Below are 12,950 nucleotides of genomic sequence, written 5' to 3'. Positions count from 1 at the left end.
AATAAAAATAATAATAAAAAAAACTTTGTTACTGTTTGAATAAAATATTGAAATTGCGACACGCAATTTCATAATTGTCGCAATGTTTTCTATTCCCTCTACTAAAATTAATGTTAAACGTTTAACGAAACTCTTTTTACATGTAAATATAATTAATATCTTGATTTGTATAAAACAAAAGCACTGTCTAAATATAAATAATACAGACAGGTCACAGAATTTAGAGAGGAATTAAATACCCTTTTTCCAATATCTCAAATTGAGATAAGAAAACTCCCAAATAGAAATTACCCTCAATTAAATAATTTATAAGTATGACCCTCAATAAAAATGCTTAATTTTAAAGTGAAATTCGGAATGTGATTTATATAAAGACTTAGGTCGTTATGAAACGATTCTTCCGGAATTTATAAAGTATCATGATGATTTTCGAAAGAGTGCCTGTGCTAATTTTTGTCCACTGTTTTCAGTCAAGTCATGTTACAAAATCCGCTAAAAACCGTCCGATTAAGCTTTTTGCAAAAGTCGGTATATAACTACAAACTATATAGACTACAACTACAACTATATAGACTAGACTATAGACTAGACTATAGACTAGACTATAGACTAGACTATAGACTAGACTATAGACTAGACTATAGACTAGACTATAGACTAGACTATAGACTAGACTATAGACTAGACTATAGACTAGACTATAGACTAGACTATAGACTAGACTATAGACTAGACTATAGACTAGACTATAGACTAGACTATAGACTAGACTATAGACTAGACTATAGACTAGACTATAGACTAGACTATAGACTAGACTATAGACTAGACTATAGACTAGACTATAGACTAGACTATAGACTAGACTATAGACTAGACTATAGACTAGACTATAGACTAGACTATAGACTAGACTATAGACTAGACTATAGACTAGACTATAGACTAGACTATAGACTAGACTATAGACTAGACTATAGACTAGACTATAGACTAGACTATAGACTAGACTATAGACTAGACTAGACTAGACTATAGACTAGACTAGACTAGACTATAGACTAGACTATAGACTTGAAGCCCCTTTTAGGTCCTATCTTAGTTTCAACAGACGGTTAGAGCGACGGCTGGATCGTTTTAGGGTCTACTATTGTGGTTCCGCAATCAATACTTCCATGTGTTACAAACTGAATGACAAAATCAATATATCCGCTAACTTTTCTATGGTAAGTATAAAAATGTCTCATAATCTTAAAAGAGTCAAAAAACTTTTTGTTGTAAAGTTGCCAATTAATAGCAAATTTTACTCTTAATAAATTTTACTTTTAATAAATACTAAAACATGGCGTGTCTTAGTAATTGTCGTTAAATTTTTTTTGAATCCTTTTCGTGTTTATTTCGTTTTTTTTTTTATTTTGCGAATAAAAACCATGTTATTATAACAATTTATTTGTTTGTTAGAGATATTTAAAATAACTTACATATTTACTATCCAAATTTCATAGCAATATTGGTTGTTATTGCCTAATGAAGTCATTGACAAGAAAATCACAAATGTTCATTATTTAATTACTATTTTTAAATACTATATATTATTTAATGTACATACTAAATATTTGTATCAATAAGTTTTAATATAATTTTCTAATAAAAAGGGGTTTATAATAATATAACATTTGGTATGATATAATAAGGCGAAAATTTTAATTAAATAATAGTCCAAGCAATTTGCTTCTGCTGCTGATTAATTTGTAATTGGTAAATAAGTAAGAAAATTATTGGTCTTTAATTGTCATATTCCACGATATCGGGTATTTTTTATATTGTCTAATAGTTTTTAAATTGTGTAATAGTTTTTAAATTCAACATTTATCGAAAATTTCTTATATATATAGAATAAATTACGTTTTAAAATACCTGATTTGAAATATAACAATATTTTTGTCTGGCAATGCCGTTAATATTATAATTAATTTTTTTAATCACACTGTACTTTTAATCAATTTAATTGAATATTTGTAGCACCCTGTTGCAGTTTGTTTTGTGATGTTTATAAATAAATAAAATCAACAATAAAACTAGAAATAAACTAAACCATGTCATGTGTTTCCGTGGTGTAGTGGTTATCACATCCGCCTAACACGCGGAAGGCCCCCGGTTCGATCCCGGGCGGAAACAATTAACTTTTTTATTTAAAATAGAATTATAACTTTTTTGGAATATTTAGACGTTTAAGAGCAGTGTGACCATTTTAGCATTTTTGCAGCTAGATTTAGCATTTTTTATTTTGATTTAGCTGTAAAATTTTAATTTAGCATTTGGCATTTTATTTAGCATTTTTATAAAATATTTTTAGCATTTTTAGCTTTTTTTGCAACTTTAGTATATAAACAAAAAAAGACAAATTTTTGCAAAAAAGATTTATATTGGAAATAGGTTTAACCGGAAAAAATCAGAATTAAATGTCTACCCAAACACAAGCAACAAGAAATATGAGAAATGTAATAATTTACACTGTAATTCAAAATAATGCAAAAAGATTCATGAAGATAAATAACTTAAAATTACGCCAATACAAGTAAATACTTTAAAATGTTATATTCTAAAATATTTTACTGGAACCCAATGCTTTTTTAAATTCGAGGTGATAGAAATAATTCAAGAGATTTCATATATTTTTACAAATACGTTCAGTACGCTATTTTACAAACTAATACTTTTTGTTTGCTCATGGAATTTTTTTCAGGGACCGTAACCGTTATGATTTTTATAATAAAAATCCATAAATAATTATTATTTTTGATTTTTATTTTTATTTGGCAGAAATAATAATTATTTTTCGATTTTAATTTTTTCAGGCAGAAATAAAAATCAATTTTTGATTTTTATTTTTTCTGGCAGAAATAATAATTATTGTGGATTTTTATTTTTTTGGCAGAAATAAAAATCTATTTATTCTAATAAACATGTAGTATGTATGTACCAATCATCATGTATGTATGTATGTATGTATGTATGTATGTATGTATGTATGTATGTATGTATGTATGTATGTATGTATGTATGTATGTATGTATGTATGTATGTATGTATGTATGTATGTATGTATGTATGTATGTATGTATGTATGTATGTATGTATGTATGTATGTATGTATGTATGTATGTATGTATGTATGTATGTATGTATGTATGTATGTATGTATGTATGTATGTATGTAGGTATGTACATATGCATTATAAACGGAAAATATTACAATAAACTGATTTTTATTTCTGCCAAAAAAATAAAAATCAAAAAAAGATTTTTATTTCTGCCCAAAAAAAAATAAAAATCAAAAAATAATTATTATTTTTGCCAAAAAAATCAAAAATTTAAAAATCATATCGTTTTATAAAAATATAGCTCAAACCAATAAAAATGGTATGTTTGAATTTGTTTTCCGATATTTTATTGTATTTGATTTTTTTCTATAAAAATTCAAAAATAATTATTATTTACGATCCCTGATTTTTTTTTTTTTGTTTGCTACATATAATTTTGAAAAAGGCTATGTATGACGGTTAATTAACAAATTTTATGTTTTCCTATACGAAATAAAGAGGTTTTAATTTTTATCATCCTTCAGGAGTTCTTGTTAATTTATTGAAAATAAGTATTGAAAAAAATCAATAATATATAATTAAGACTTTCTCATCCTACTTTCTGTTCTTTATATTTTTACCAAATTTTTAGTAATTTTGTTGTCACGTTTTTTTTTAATTAAAAAAAAAATACATAAATTTCGAAAATATTATTGACAATTTATTCCAGAATTACAAACTTACGGATTTGAATATATCTCTCAATTCATTTCATACATTCTCATATATATTTTTCCGAAAAAATCTTGGAAGTATGAGTTATAAACCTGACATCTATTCACCGATATTTAAAATTATTTCAACGGAATTTTCAATATTTTTGTGACATGAAAACTATTTTTAAAGTGTTTTGAGGAAGACAAATAAAATTGTTTATATAAAAAAAGTAAAACTAGAAATATTATACTTTTCCTTCCGAAAATACATATAGGTTTTATACCATGAGCAACTAATTAATAGAGTTTTAATGTAATTTTTGCATTCAGAAAAATTTTAAAGTTAGAGACATTACATATTGCTAAATTTACAAAAATTTTGAAATAATTTTTAGCATTTCTGTTTATCTTAATACCACGGAACTTAATTTTTTACCCTACTCCACTATACTACGTTTGAGTATACTAATCGGTTAAGAATCATTTTCTGAATCGATTTAGCCATGTAAGTCTGACCGTCTGGTAGAGGTTGAAATTTTCAAAACAATAAGCACGTATGCTTTTTGATCCAATGACAAAACCTTTTAAAAATGGTTAAAGTCCATCCTTTATTTTACCTAGCCCCCATACATATACAAATGTATAAAGCCTTTCTCAGAAAATTAGTTTAAATATATCGGAACCAAGGTTCAATTCAACATAAATGCTTTATTACGAAAAATAAATCAAATTTTATACTCATATGGTCAACCACGGCAGAATATACTTTCTTACTTGTTATAAATTACAATGAATTTCAGTTACAAATTAATATGAATTGTTCATAAAAACACTTAAAAAATTTTAGCATTTTTTTTTTTGCATTTTAAAATCAATTTAGCATTTTTTCTAGCATTATTTTGGATGGGATTTAGCCGCAACATTTTTTGAGACCTGGTCACACTGTTTAAGAGATTAAAACTGTACATATTTCTGCTACTTTTTCATAAAACGCTGTTTTATGTTTATTAATCTATTATTATTATTCTATGAATGCATAATATTAATGGGATCCCACTTTTTGAGTTTTCTTAAATATCGAACGTAGAGCCCTTAACAAATGAGTACCTATAAAAGGAAACATAAAATTGAGCATGAAGAGCCCTGAGTAAGTGAGAACCCTGAGAAGAATAAAAGGGTCTTTTTTAGTAATTTTTCGTTTCTATAATATTGAATCTATAAATATAAAATTAAATGAAAACCTATAAAAGGGGAACTTTTAGTACTTTTTCCTTCTCCAAAAGGTACTTTTTGAGTTTTCTATTATATTGAACCTAGAAACATATAGCCAGAAATAAATGGGAACTTATAAAAGGGGACTTTTTATACCGACCATCAAAAAAGATGGAGGGTATATTGTTTTTGTCATTCAGTTTGTAACACATCGAAATATTTTTCATAGACCAACAAAAAGTATATATATTCTGGGTCCTTATTAAATTTCAAGACGATCTAGCCATATCCCTCCGTCTGTCTATCTGTTCGTCCGTCTGTCTGTTGAGAACACGATATAGTCCGAACGGAAAGGGCTAGAGGGTTAAAATTTTACACAAATACTCCCTATAGGAAGGGTATGTTTGGTATTGAAAATGGGCAATATTGGTCCACGTTTTCGCATAGACCGCATACAAATGGCCCCCCGAAAATCAGTCATAACTGTTTTAAAAATAGGAGTATAACAATGAAATTGGGCACAAACAAGTTTCATATGAGCCAGAAGCGCTCTACCTAATTCAATATCGGTCCATAATTGACCCTACACCCCCACATAAAGTCCCCTTCAGAGAATGACGTTACGCCCATTACTGACTTAAAAATACGAGTTTTGCGATGGAATTGAACATAAGTTTCCTACGACCCAAAATCTCTGTACGAAATTTTATGAGGATCGGTCCATAATTCATCCTACCCCCCAAATAAGGTCCCTTTCAAAAAATGACTTTAACGTTCATTACTGGATAAACATGAGTATAGCGATGAAATTCGACATAAGTAAGTTTCCTATGAGCTAAAATCTCTGTAGCACATTTTATGAGGATCGGTCCATTTTTGACTCTACACTCCATATAAGGTCCCCTTCAGAAAATGATTTTAACGCTCATTACTGGACAAAAAATACGAGCATAGCGATGAAATTCGTTATAAAAACAAATTTTTTGACGATCGGTCCATAATTAACCCTACCCTCATACATATATGGTCCATTCAAAATATTACCCTGGATTACCCCAATATCCATGAGGGCCTTTTGCAGTAATTGTGTATAGCTCTCACTCTCATGAAAGCATAATTTGTAAAGTTTGTAAAATTTTTAATAAAAATATTAACCAATTCTTTAAAAATTGAAAAAAATATAGTTAGTCTAGATAAACAACAACTAACGCATTTCGCTGTATTCTTTAAATAATAAAAACAGCAGAATGACACCGTATTGTTGCTACTTACATATGTATGTATGTTTGTGTAATAGAATATGTTACGAATATCAGCTGTATTAAGTAAAATTGCATAATAAGCTCCCTTAGCCTAATTATAAAGTCATTGAATTTTTTGTTTTAAATTTACCTTTAGATACGAATACATATGTGTACATATGTAGGATTCACATGTATTTCCAAAATTCAAATCACGTAACACAATATAAGTTTAGGCAAATTCCAATTGCATTTTATTTTCACATGAAGCAATTGGTATTGAGTTGCTGTTCCAAGTACATTCGAGTATTAATCTAAATTGACTTTTTCCATCTGTTCAAAAATAACAAAAGTATGTACAATAAGTATGAAAAACTAAATTTTAAATAAATGTGTGCGTTTATTAAACTAGTCCTTTGTTATATGAGATATTTTCGCTTCTTATTACATGAATATTAACATATTTAGGCATTTTCCCAATCTAAATCAAATTAGAGAAACTTGTTTAACAATTAAGCTAAAACTTTCAGTTCAAAAGGCCTTAGTTATTGATCATTCCTTCTCAGAATTTACAAATTTAATCTTCTGAGGCAGTCTAATGTATCGTATATTTTCACGTTCATTTAACTTCATACTTTTAGTTGCATTATATGTGAGTATATCTATGTGGAATTTGCATATTTCAGGAAAGTAATAGTAAAAACAAAAAAACAACTACAATAGTAGGCACAAAATCTTCAACAAAACAAAAGACAACCAAAAATCATTGCAACTTAAGGATAAAGTTAACGATCCATACACATTACTCCTTTCAATTTTTACAACTTTCCTTCACGTGTATATAGTGTTGTTCTTTCTGATGGCAATATTTGACACTATGTAAAATGATTTTTGGTTTAACAGAGACGTCTTGACTCAGATGGGAGTTAGGGATTTCACTAAAAACCTTTGCGCGGTGTCATGCATTTTTCGATCAACTCGAGCAACAAGTATACAATTTACAATAGCGCAGCAACATATCCCAGTGTTGCTACTCTGTATTGTATTAACCCTGGTCATAATGGAATTAATTGAATTACGCCATACCACAGCATTAATTACAACATCTACTGCAATACACCACTTACCCATCATCGACCCAACGACTTTGTCGTCCCCGAACGCCGACATTACATATACCAAAAGAAAGCAAACTGACTCGGCTTCAGAGAATTCACTGATCGCATCTTAAATGATCTTCCTGGTCCTACAAACGTACATCAAGCAGAGAGAAAATTCCATGCCGAGCACCGACGACCCACGTATTGTCCAGCTGAATCATGACATCAGCAGGTTGGTAAATGAGGACAAGCGAAATAAATGTTTAGATCATCTGAAGAAATTCAACATGAGCTCAGGTACTGTTATGTTGTAGTCAACAGTTCGGTCTCTCTCCAACCCGAAGAAGAAGGTTGGCAGATACCACTATTTCCGACCCTGAAAGGTGCTCGGGTATACAACCATCCACTCTCGGACATTTCACAACCCTACACCCCTTCTGAAGTTGCGGAGGCTATCAACGCTGCCAAACTATCTAAGGCAATTAGCCTCAATGGCATTTCCATGCCGATGCTGAAACATCTTGGCGAGCGGGGAGTCAAGTACCTGGCAATGGTTTTTAACCTAACAACGAGCAGCCTGGTAATACGAAATGCCTGGAAAAAGGGTTGAGTCATCCCAATACTAAAACCAGGAAAGAACGCTACAGAGGGTAAATCCTACAGTTCGATTTTCCTCCTGTCAACAGTAGCTCAGATCTCATAGAGCTTAGACCAGCAGGAAGTACGCGCAGATTGCGAAGTAGAAACAAGGTCCTTAAAGCGTTAGCCGGCAGCATTTGGGGAATGATGCTTCAGTGTAGTCTCATTCACCCAAATAACCTCGGAGCACCACCTATAAGAGGAAACGAGCATCCAACAGTGTGATGTTAAAGTTGGGATGACATCCTAGGAGGAACAGTTACGTCAGCATGACATTATTTTCTTGAATTATAAGGAGACAAACATCACACTGTTGGATGCTCTGCAGAAGCATGTCAGGAATAACCTTCCTGTATACAAGGAGAGCATACGAAGATACTTATGTGCAGGAGCCCATGAATCGTAATTCGTATACAGCAGCTTTGGACGACATTCATAGAGTCGCTATCAGAAATAGAAAAGAACCTGCAGCGGAAAACAAGAGAGATCTTGCCAACCCCACAAAGGAAGATAATAGTTTTTCGGATTTTTTCTTGAGCATCCAAAGAGAGAGATTGGGGAAACGAGGTTTTGTTCAGAAACATGACAACATTCTAGTTTTGCTCATATCGCAACCCTACACCCATTTCGAAGTTGATGATTGTTCTCAAAATCAAGAAAAATATCCTATTGACAAAACATTTGGCGTTCGTCCATCAAATTGGGAAAGGACGCAATTGCCGAAGATTCAACATAAGAATCGCATTGCCAGAGTGACCTTCGTGCTTAGAGGATTACCCCTCTAAGCATTCTTCTAAGACATGGCAGATTTAGTCGTAATTACCCACAGGGATGACCTTTGGAAATTTGAGCCTTAGCTCCAGTGTTGTCATTTATCTGTTTGGAACCGTCTGTAATCCATACAGCATGTTTCTGCCAGCAAGTAAATTTAGCCCATTGGTCCGTTTTTTAGTTTAGGTTAGTATGGGCTTTATTATGGTTTCAAAGATCCAGAAGATCATTCTCGGTTTTAAGCCTCACGTATATATGAAGTTTTCTCTCTATACTTTCGGAACATTCAAAGGAACTGAAAGTAATTTCATATTCATACGACCATTTCGACAACGACGATTTCTTGTAGAAACCAACTCCGTTCCTGACTAAAACCCACAAGAATATGCGAACGTAATCTTCCTTCACTAATACATGGTTCTGTTGTTTGAACTTCGAATATTTGAGTGTGTGTAAGTTTTTGCATCTACGTAAGGACATGTGTATGACATGTATATTAACTTTGGCGAAACATTTACTAAAGCCTATTCGAGGTTTTGCATTTGAAATTTGACTCCTTTTCCAGATCAGCATAGTTTTGGTGGTTAGTTTTTCATTGTGCACACACACATATACATTATGCGATATGAAATGAAGAGCGAATTGAGTCACAATGACACATGAACTCAATATCCAAGTAAAACGTTGACAATCAATGATGTCGGTAGTAGTGAATCCACATTGTTTGTTGAAAGTTCAATGCGAACATACATAGATATGTACTTGTGTTTGTGAATGGATATTCGTTCGTATGCATCTTAACGACTTTAAGTATCAGTGTATGCGATGTCAGCAGCAAAGTTAAGTTAAGTATGAACATGTCTATTAGATATTGCCTAACGTGACCACTCTTATAGAAATCAGATTTATTGGGATTTCTTCACACAATAATCGCGTTTAAAAACTTGTCGGAACTCATTTTGGTCTTAGAAATTGCCCTTTAAAACTAAATAAACATTTATAATTCTATTGCAAAATGGACACCATTTGGTCACGTTAGTAATACTTACTAAGTTGTCATTTCGTATGTGAGTATAATTCACTAAAAACATTGTTAAGTATGCACTATGGCATGATGACACTAGACTAATCATAAAGTCGGACATTCTTCGGTATCTGAAGGATTTATATCATGACTAAAGGAGAGCGATTAAGTTCATTCTTGAAGAATTAGGAAAGAGAAATATTTTTGGATTAAAATTCTTTCAGAATTATCAGCAATGAAACTTCTAGTAAAACGACAATAAAACACTCTATATTGTCAAGCTATCAGGGAAATTATATCTAAATATCTTGGAAGCATTGTTATTCCAGATATTACTTAACTCACGAGAAATGATTAAAAGGTTCCTTAAAGGTAAAGGTGTACTCAACTCGTCCGATATTGGAGTATATTCCTCGAACTCAATTAGTATTACACATAACAACCCATTGTGCAAAACATTTGCTACTAAGAATGTTAAGCGTTACGAGAAGGTTTTTGTATTTCCGTTTAAAGTTTGTTCCTTTTTATTTTGGATTTCTCCCCGTTAAACAAAATTTGCGAAATGTGTTCTTCAACACGTTTGGCATGCTAAATGCTGCTGCTTGTTTTATTCCTTTTTTTGGGGGGGAGGGGTAAAGATTTAGCAAAACATTTTTTTGTTCACTCGCTTTTAAAATTCAAAGATTTTACTTTGCTTCGGTTTTTTTGTTCCTTTCAAAATCAATGCGATTTGAATACTATTGAAAACGATATACATTCATACAAAGCAAATATATGCAAATCTGATGTTGAGAAAAAAAAAATCGGATTTAGTAGTTGAATTGTATAAAAGTTAAATGAATAGACAGACTAGTTTTGAATGCAAAGAAAAGGTTATTGAGAGAAATTTAACGAGTTGTTATGCAGAGAACAGTGGAATTATAAAAGAAAAATTTTTGAAGTCGTAATCAATTGTTCTTTTACATACTACACAAATGGATCGTATAAAGTTTTAGTTCTACAAAAAGTAGGACAGGGAAAGTATTCGATGGTTTCCTTTACGACTTCATTATTAGTGGTTCTACAGATGTCATTAAAATAATGTTCAAGTATTGAGTATTACTTTGTGCTTTCAGAAAGTTCCACTCTATTGATAAGAGTTAGAAGAAAATGTTGGATTAGGTTATGAGAACCATCGATTTAGCGAAACCATTTGGAGGCTGTTTGGCCGATTGTTAAAATAATTCTAAGAATTCCTATTAAGAGCTTAGAGAGTTAGCTCTCTTTTCCGTAAAAGGTACGACCAGGACATTTTCGATATTCTGCATGAGGCTATCATGGACCACTAGATTACGATACCCAGCCAGAGCACGAATCAGTTTCCGAGGACGATCCGTTAATTGTGCATACGTTACTAATTTCACCAATTACTCTCGTATACTAAGCCCAAATCAATTTAAGAGATTGAAGAAGTTGGGAATAAATTTCGACTTACCAAAATTTAGTTTTTGGAAGTTTCTCATGTCCGTATCTGTGGTGTATGTTTCAGACTAAGAAACACTGCTGACATAGGCATTTAATATAGGCCAAAGGACCGAGATTATTGAAGAAAATGCTCGCGTCGTTAAACGCAACCGTTTTTGGATCGTTATTGTAAATATAGGCCGTGTCGTTCCGAAGGCCAAACTGCCATGTTGGCCTTATTTCAAGGTAATATTTTTCACCCACTGGAGAGCTCTTGTGACAACTCACCAACGCTCCTTCGTATATCTGGTGAACATTTTTGTATATGGTTCTTCCGGTCCATGTACATGCACTCTGACCATTGCTGCCCAGTTGTTTAACTTCCGAAATGCAAAAACATCACTTCCGTTTAAAACCACGCAGATGGGATGGCCTCTGTTGAGTCGCCAACAGCACCTAGAGACGTATACGGTAGACCGAAACAGGAATCCATCAAATAAGCCGAGGACTTTTTTCTTACTCACAGAGAATACACTGTGGTAAATCTGGTATGGAAGGAGTTTTTCCTGAACATACCTGGACAAGGAAGGAAAATTTAATGGTTTCACTTGTATAAGATAACTTTCATGCATCACCATTTCACCCAGCACACTTCCTATTCATCCGACACATTCATAGAAAACAACATCCCCACATTCATCCTGTACCATATACATTTAACACCAACTCATTTCCAACGCTTAGTCCCACAGTCACTCCTCTGTGGGGTATCTGTTGACTTCGGCAATAGCACCAAACTTATCCCGAATTATAGATTTCACCGTGCAGTCATTTAACGACTTTAAACGACTTTCTCTTCCCGCGGATTTGGGTTAAAACTACAGCCACTTCGTTTAGGTTCCGAAGGAGCCTAAACCAACAGACCAGTCAGGACAAAGTCCGGCGGCCAACTGGCCACCCGTAGTACCAGATTATGAGGTTCGATCCCAAGTCAAATCATTGCAAAGGAAGGCCGAGGATAATTTGAATCATCATCAGTTTATAGCACCTTGCTTGATATTTGATTTTGTCCATACTTTACCTACTTTGTCACACTGTCTTCAAATTTCATGTTTGTAAGGAAATGACAGGAAGCGGAAATCGTGAATTGCATTGTTTTACATACATTTTCGGTGTTAGTAATCGAAATTGAATGCGTTAGTTTTTGGTGTTTTTATTTTGCTTTTGTTGTTGCCATTCTTGTTGTTATTTTGGGAGGTTTTATTTTCTATACAAAACTATTGTTTTCATCAATTTTTCTATTACGTTTCATTTCTTTCTTACGGGACGGACGGACGACCTATACAATATAATACACGTTCGTTCGTAATAGTTGTTTGGTAAACATAAAGATTTAGTTTTTGTGGATGGATTGATGACATAGGCTTTGTTTTCGAATACGACTTTTAATGTTTGTTCGTTCGTTTAGTTTAGTTTCAGTAGTTAGGTACAAACTGACATTTTGACGTGATTGCCTTTCGCTTTAGTTGGAATAGAAAAAAAAGCCATTGAAAAATAAATCCCATGCCTTCTCACACTTTTACAAATAGTTATATAGTTTTGTATGTATGTATTTTAAAACATGTGTAGATTTGTAGGCATGTTTACACACGTATTTAAACTTTTGTTTGTTGGATTTTGGTGATACTGTTGTTTTACATTAAGAATATAAAGAATAATTG

At 32.1% G+C, this 12,950-nt stretch overlaps 1 non-coding gene across 1 annotated transcript; it reads left to right on the top strand.

Annotated features, from left to right (window-relative positions):
* Positions 1 to 2,105: 2,105 nt before the first annotated feature.
* On the top strand, positions 2,106 to 2,178 carry Trnav-aac. Its single transcript has one exon. It is a non-coding gene; the product is annotated as a tRNA-Val (tRNA).
* The last annotated feature ends 10,772 nt before the right edge of the window (positions 2,179 to 12,950 follow it).

This window comes from Lucilia sericata, unplaced genomic scaffold (genome assembly GCF_015586225.1).
Source record: "Lucilia sericata isolate MDLA Ls3-8-SP2 unplaced genomic scaffold, ASM1558622v1 Contig000434F_arrow, whole genome shotgun sequence".
NCBI classification, from domain to species: Eukaryota; Metazoa; Arthropoda; class Insecta; order Diptera; family Calliphoridae; genus Lucilia; species Lucilia sericata.
This window is presented reverse-complemented; position numbering and strand designations above follow the sequence as displayed.